A 6,000-nucleotide genomic window follows, 5' to 3' on the forward strand; every position below is an offset into this window, starting at 1 on the left:
GGTGATTGGCTCTCCGAGTACTCTGTAAGAAACTAAACCCACGGGCCCTGGATGGATGATGACCTTGATGATGATCATGATGGTGATGATGATACTGAATGTGACTAGTTTAATGGGGAAGTTTTATCAAATCAGGAAGTTGCTGAGACGAACGGAAGTGGTGACTGCCTCACGATCCCCCGCTATCTCAGAACCACAGACGCGAAACTCAGCACGTCGACTCGAAATAAACATTTGTCGAAACAACTCGCCGTGTCTGTCTACGTCACGCGTGTGCCGCCATGTGGCCTTTCTTGCTGCGCCGTAGTGTTCACCGTTGTACTTTGACCGGTCACTAAATCTGATACCAGTGCACGTTTCCAGAAGAGATTGAATAAGCATTTTTATACACAGGGTGTCTAAATTTATTTCAAACAGATTTATGAAAAAAAAACAAAAAAACTTGAAAGGTAAAATGATTTGGTCTGTGCAGGTGAGCTTTGGGGACATAATATTAACTTTTTTAATTATTGAGAATAAACAGACGGTTCATGTTAGAAACTTGCCGAGCGTAATCAAAAACTACTAAATCAGTCGATTTCGGAAATATTTGAAACACGTGGTACGCGTGGGGGTGCGCTAAAGTTTCCAATTGTGCAGCAGGCGCAACGCTGGCGGTCTAAAAACGTAAATATTAATGATCTATATATGTATATATTTTTTATGCGTTAGCATTAGTATCCACATTACAGGTAAGAGCTGACAGCGTCCGGCTGCGGGCAAAACAGTGGAAAGGGAAGCGCGCCGCGTAGAAAGGAGGAAAGAAGTGAAGGCGAGAAGGAAGTGACGTCACGGGGCGGAAGCCAATGGGCGCGCGGATGCGGGAGACCGAGGAGCGGAAGCAGCGCCTAGCTCGGCTGGTCAAAATGCATCGTAAGAAGCGGCAAGCCGACGCCGGTCTGCGTGCGACAGAAACCGACGGAAAAAGAGAGGAAGATTCATTAGGGAATTTTTAAACAATGCACGACCCTTGAAAGGCGCCACGCACGTCCCCCTTTGGGAAACGCTGACACTGACCCCGACGAAACCAAAAAGGGGCAGCAAACTATACAGGAAGCAGAAGAGAAAGCAAAAAAGTGAAGGGGTCCGTTTTAGCGCGTTTCCCAAATGGGGACGTGTGTGGCGCTTCCCAAGAGTCAGGCTAACGCATTCCCTAAATATCCACCTATGGATCTTCCTGTCATTTTTTTTTCGGACTGCCAGCCTCGTGTTTGTTGCACGAGGGAAACTTCAGCGCACACCCGCGCTCATCACGTGCTTCGAATCTTTCTATAATTGACTGATTTAGTGGGGTTTTCATGACGCTCAGCAAGTTTCTCATTTGAACCATGTGTTTTCGATAATTAGAAGAAAAAAAAGTTGATGATCAGATTTTCGTTAATTATGTTACTTCTTGTGAGGATTAGCATCCTAATTATGTCCCCCTGACCGTATACCTCAAACGCACAGACCGCATTATTTTGCCTTTCCCAGCTTTTTTAAAAATTCTTTATCTGTTTGAATAAAATCAAGCACCCTGTATATAAAGTCACACCCAGTGTGTGTAAATAGTATATATACTATATGTAAAACGTGTTCTGCCTCAGCGAGACAACGTTGAGAAATCTGAGGCGTAAAGGTAAGTTATTGATTTATTTTTCTTTACATTCTGGAACAAAAATGCAGTCTTGAATAGTAACGCGTTACTAGTAACGCATTACTGTAACTTCGTTACTTTTTTGGTAACTTGTAACTGTAACGAGTTACTTTTTAAAAATGTAACTTGTAACTGTAGTTCTATTACTTTTTTCTGAGGTAACGATGAAAGTAACGACGTTACTTTTGTCGTTACTTTCCAGTGTTTTATGAATAATATATCACTGAACGAGGGTGCAATTTAGCCATTCCTTGCACTTTAAAAAACGGTCTATTCCGACATTTCGAGTGTCAAGTTGGCCGTGCACAAAGTTGTGAATACGTTCTTTCTCGCGAGTCACGACCCGAATGCAGCCACGTGTAGATTTTATAAAAAAATATGTAGTTATCTTTACGCACGCGCTTGTACTTTGGGACTGAACACTTACATCTTAGTGTCTTCAAGCACTATCTATGTTGTGGGTTTTTCTTTGTTCTATGCAAACGCGTTTTAAGCGGGTGAATCAACCGTGAAACAACAATACACGTGGAGGGCACTGCGCATGTCTCGTATTTTGATTAGCGCCACTACTTTGCACCGCGCATGTTACGTATATTGATTTGCGCCACTACTCTGGCGTGGAAATCTTTTAAGCACTAACTTCGAGAAGCAACTGCTGCTAAGTTACAATATTAAATAAAAAGCGTACTTTTTAATTTTATACAGTAAAACGTTGTGAGGGGCGTTTTCTAGTTTTTTTTTCTATTTTTTTGTGTTATAGAAAAGTAACTGAAAGTAACGTCGTTACTTTTTAAAAGTAACTGTAACTGTAACGAGTTACTCTTCTGTTGCGGTAACTGTAACGGTAACTTCTCTACTTTTTCTGAAAGTAATTGTAACTGTAACGAATTACTTTTTAAAAGTAACTTACCCAAGACTGCAAAAATGGGCAAGAAATGCGACTTTTGCATGAGCGGCTGTATGCACCCTTCTTGAACACAAACAGAAGCATGTTCTGCCACAAAGACAGAGATTTAGGTCAAATGTATGTGGCTTGTTGCCGTTTTAAATGTCTTCCCAGACCACGGGGCATAATCTGTCTGCGATGTAGCAAGCGTCCGTGTTTTTTTTTTTTTTTTTTGTCTTAGTATTTGCGCTATTTTGTCCGGCTTTTGTAGACACGCTTTTCATTTGTACCAATGAGCAGCCAAAACAGTAAACAGTCAGCATGAAAGTGCCTCGATGCGTTTGATTTTCTTTGTGGTCGTGAGAAAAAAAAAGTATAACCGGTAGAGGTGATGTGCAAACCAGTAGTTTGCAAGTAATGACAGCCAAAAACGCACGACAAAGCACATTTCGTAGGAAGAACGTTAAACCTTCTTGGGGGGGGTTGGTTGGTCCACTGTAATTCACCGCTGCCATTTTTCTTCCTAAAACAATGCAAAAGAAAAAAAACTATCTAGCGTTCAAAGATGGTACTACGCAGGAAGGGTGATTTTTTAAATTAGCATATTACCCCTCAACATACGGACCTTCCAGAAATGTTAAAGTGATCAATATGAATGGGATGTCCGCCATATTTCTATGCCCAGGTAAGATTACCCGCGCAAGGCGCGCCCGATGGAGAGAGCTATATTCAAAGTCGGTTCAGGGGAGTTCGACGAACGCACGGGGAAATCGTTTATTAAGTTCGACACGGTTAACGACACCGCGGCGCTTATCTAGAAAGTGCAAGTGGGATGGGATTTATTCTTTCTAAGCCGCGGATGGATGATTGCCGCACACGTAAGCACACGGACAAAAATGCATTTTTTTGCGGTTCCTTTGCGCTGGCTATCTCACAACAACCGCGACGCTGAAAAATAGAAATATTACGCAGATATGACCCTTCCCCCTTCCCTAGCTAGTCTGCGATCGCATCTTTGCATAAATGGTATACTGAAAAAAAAACGGATTGGTTCCTTAGCTTCTGTTTTGGGTAACCCGAAAAACTGGTTATTTTCACGATTTTCACGAGGAGCAGGCTGATGTCGTCCGCTCTCGCTGTCTTATATCAAGTTTGTTTTTTTAGAAAGTAATATTTTTTTTATTTGAAGATCACGAGCGAATGGCAAGTATATACATATGCGAAACGGCTTTCCTTTTTTACATGGTGATTTAGTTCTCGTTTGATTAGATTTTCGAATCACGTACAGTGCGATAAAAGCTACTGTTTCCGCATTACGGCAAATTCCTCGGGAAATGAATTCGGAATGTCGACACCGAAGACAACGGGATTTGATTGACAAGAAAGGTGGCTGTTGCTTCACTATATAAGGAGCGTTTTTTTCTTAACACTAATATTTGGACAGTTTTAACTGTTCAGCTCTCAGAAAGAATGTGCAGGTGATATAGTTACTCTAAACGAACCACGCGGCACGCATTTAATTCTATACAGTTTCAGAGGCCGTTTAGGTCAATTCTCCTGTATGCGCCAGACAGCCAGAACTTGCCGAGTGTATACTCTACCACGAAGCACTCTCCAACACCAATTACAGATCAGTTCAACCAATCAGAATGACGACTGGTACTATGTTTTGTGGTCATTCAATCGGAGTAGCAAAAAAAAAAAAAATGTACGGCAAATTGCTGGGAAATTGTGTTGCATACGTGAAACGCTCTAACATCACGTGACATCAAGTTTCCCGCTAAATTTAACGGGGAAACTCAATTGGTGTGTTGGTCCCTGGATGTCAATTTTCCCGCTACATGTAGCTGGGAAGTTGACGTCACGTGACCTGATATGTCACGCGATCTATACAACAATTCAGCTTCCCCGCTAAATTTAGCGGAGAAACTGATTTGGTGTCTAGGTCTGTGACGTCCCACAATGCAACACTGTGCGCGTTGCATTTTGGGACGAAATCCAGAGCAAGAAGCCAAAGTACGCTAAAAAAAACTCCGCCCATTTTTGCCACTTACACGGCACGACCAACGGATCATGAATGGTTCCGATCGTCTTTCTGACCGAGTGAAGTGATTATAGCAAAAATTAGTGGTCGGTGTTTGGAGGGTTCTGCGGGACGATCTGCGCGTGCAGAAGTCTGATATATTACAGAAGAGAGCTCTACTATCACACGTTAAGAACGCCTTCCCTAACCCAGTTGACAAAGGTGACTGCGCGCGAGAAGTTTATTTATTATTTTTTTTTTTTTTTTAAAGAGTATATTATATGCATTTTTGCGATCTTCGCATTCGCTTCCGACGTGGCCGCCGCCGCTTTTTGTTCCGTTCTTCTTTCCTGCGGCGCGTCGGGGTATGTGAGTGTTGCGTTGGCGCCTCTTGACGACATCGGGGAAACCCAGTCGAGGCGCGTGCGAGCGAGCTGCTCTCCTCTCCCTCCGTCCTTTTCGATCTCCGGCGAGAGAGGAGCTCGGAAAGGGGAGCGATGTTCGACGCCCGCGTGCCGTTGACCGCATCAGTCGGACACGTGTTGGCGCCACAGGAGACTTCTTTCCTTTTTTTTGGAAAAGGGGGGGGGGGGGGGGGGTTACTTGATCCTCTACGGGCGTCCTCAAACGTTTTAAAACTGCCCTGCGACTACATCATACAAAAGACAGTCTCAGACACTGCCTGTAGCGTACTATTTCTTCCTCGAATGGCGGTCCTGTCACGCTGGTCGTATGCAAAAGTCGCCGGACAATTCTGTTATCCTATGTGTGCAATGAACGTCGTGTACGTTTTGTGCGGTGTACGAACGGCGGGAGTTCGCAGCACGGTGTGCTCCAAGATGAATAAAGACAGCGCCGCGAAGTGCCACCAGTAGAGAGGAACACAGACGCTGGATATGCGGATGTCGTCTGCCTCATGCGCAGGAGTTGCGGCTGACGTCAAAAAGACGCCGAGTTCTGACTGGCTTCGATTGAAAGGTTCGTGGGTAGACCTCAATGCTAGATGCCTCCAAGCCTACCCACTATTTTTTCTTTCCAATGGGCCAATACGAGCTCAGCGGTCTGACGTCATCGCGACCCATGTGCAAGAAGCAGACGGACTTGAGTCCGCCATAGGGTTACATAGATATCTTGTGCGCGTTTTCAAACTCTTTTATGGGTGTCCCCGAACTTCTCTGTGAATGTCACGATGTATTAAAAAAAAGAACAACGTGAAGAACACAGACGTCGCCCAGCTTCAAACCCTGTTACCCTTCCTTTGTGGGTGTCTTCGAACCCCTGTATGGGTGTCACGATAAATAAATTCAGCGCGAAGTATGCGAGGTCCAGTAGCAAAACATGGAGGTTTCCGACCTACAAGCGTTGCTAAAGTTACTTTACTGGTGCCTTCGAACTTATTACAGCGAAGCGGAATGT

The sequence above is a fragment of the Ixodes scapularis genome, unplaced genomic scaffold (assembly GCF_016920785.2).
Source record: "Ixodes scapularis isolate PalLabHiFi unplaced genomic scaffold, ASM1692078v2 PGA_scaffold4__175_contigs__length_147842914, whole genome shotgun sequence".
In the NCBI taxonomy this organism is placed as follows: Eukaryota; Metazoa; Arthropoda; class Arachnida; order Ixodida; family Ixodidae; genus Ixodes; species Ixodes scapularis.